Source organism: Lolium rigidum, chromosome 7, assembly GCF_022539505.1.
Source record: "Lolium rigidum isolate FL_2022 chromosome 7, APGP_CSIRO_Lrig_0.1, whole genome shotgun sequence".
Taxonomy (NCBI): domain Eukaryota; kingdom Viridiplantae; phylum Streptophyta; class Magnoliopsida; order Poales; family Poaceae; genus Lolium; species Lolium rigidum.
Genome location: NC_061514.1, coordinates 251,371,826 through 251,373,979, shown reverse-complemented (window position 1 = coordinate 251,373,979; position 2,154 = coordinate 251,371,826).

The following is a 2,154-nucleotide window of genomic DNA, read 5'->3' as shown; positions in this document are numbered from 1 at the left end:
GAACATCAAACCGGTATCTTGACGGCTCAAACCATCCGGTTTGGCATGCCTTTGGCATACCGGGGGTCATCCCCCCAACAATGATAACCATGAAAAAAAATCTTGGTTGACTGCAGTAGTTAACTTCACAGTCTAATATTCAGAGAAACATGGAAATAGTGTGCACTGCTGAGCTTCTGCAAACATATAATGTGAATTCTTGAACTACTTTGGTTATATAAACTAGTCATCAACCCGTGCATCTGCACGGGTATCATTTTTCTGTTCACGAAATTATTTGGGTTTAACTGCTATGATGTTTTTAAATTATTATAACATTAAGTTTTTTCATTTATTATGCTTAATTAGTCTGTTCCATTATAACATACTCCCTCCAGCTCAGTTTAACAGGTGCGCACGTAGCAAAAGAAAATACTTTTACAGTTATTTTGGTCAATAAAATATGGATATTATGTCACAAAAATCATATAATTGAACGTCTTTTTAAATATAAATTTAATGATATAGCTTTTGGAGGCATATAATTCATATTATGTTAAATAAATTAATGGTCAATATTTATCTCAAACTAATCTTAAACTACTTGCGCGCATGTTAAACTGTACCGGAGGGAGAAAGGAAAATTAACACACAAAATAAATATGAGTAGAATTTGTTGGGAATTAAATAGTAACATGTGCTGGAACTATATTACATCAATGCAGTAATTATATAAGGCATTTAGTGTTCGTTGGATTTAGAGCCATGATTTTACAACATGCCGGTTGCATTAGTGAAACTTGCAGCAAAAAAAAATCAAAAATTAAATTGAAGATTTCACTTCAGATACCTCATAGCATATATATATATCTATATATTGTTATGGTCCTATAGGAAAATAGAACTGGATTTGGAAAATGCAACTATTGCTACCCTGTATACACTGGTTTGCACGTCAAAACTGTAGTTCCTATGAATGTCAGACAATGATAAATGCATTTGAGAGCGTGTTGTCAAAGTTTAGTTTTTTTTCGTCATGGATTAGCATGCATGTGTGTTGCTTACACTGTCTAGCAAATTAATTAAGGAAACCACACGCCTATAAAGAATCCTTGTCCAAGGGTCAAAGCATCGCTCTTTCTTGAGTTAAGGCAACACAATGCAGATCAGCTTTTTTTTTTGAGAATTATGTACAGGAGCCACTGACAAAATAATCGATAAATAGCTGCTTAGATTTTGAGAAATAGGGTACACGTTTTATTACTTTCTCCATTGATTTGTAATATGGTTAAGTGTGATGATGTTATTGCTTTAGGTATTTATGCTGGAATGAAGTTACTAATTCATTTTTTTTATTATTGTCGCACTGGTTGTGGCCTATTGCAGTTTTGCCACCCTAATTTTTTTATCACACTATGGGAAGTATCAAGATCTGGTGGTGCCGGAGAAATCTGACCGATGGCAGCCTAGTCCACTACAGATTAATTGATGTCGATCTTAAACCATCAAAATTTGGATGTATGGCTAGTTATTTTTTACCGATTAACACCAAAATTGTAGGGTGCCAATAGAACTATAGTGAGAAATAGATTTACGAAGCATATTAAAAAGTTTCATATCGTGTTACGGGGGGTCATAATAAGAGGTAAGTCTAAGATTTAACACATCAATGTGGTCAGACAACATGCTACGCATGCTTGGCAAATAATTCTATGATTGAAAAAGGTAACCTTCAATGAAATACCACCGCCACCGGTGAACAAAATCGAACAGTCTCACGCCTTTGCCATCAGTCCACCATTTTTCTTTAAGTCGGCAGCGTCGTCGCTCTCTTGGCGGCCGATTTGCTTCTAACAATCGTTGTTGTCTGTATATGTTTCTCCTGTACGAAATCAAACATCCGGTCAAACATTCATATACTGAATTAAAATAAACGTTGGATGATTGAAAAAGGTAACCTTCAATGAAATACCACCGGTGAACAAAATCGAACAATCTCACGCCTTTGCCATCAATCCACCATTATTCTTTAGGTTCGCAGCATCGTCGCCCTTGGCGGCCGAGATTTGCTTCTAACAGTCGTTGTCGTCTGTATACCTTCTCCTGTACGAAATCAAACATCCGGTCAAAAATTCATATGCTGAATAAAATAAATGTTGGAATACTCCAAGATAA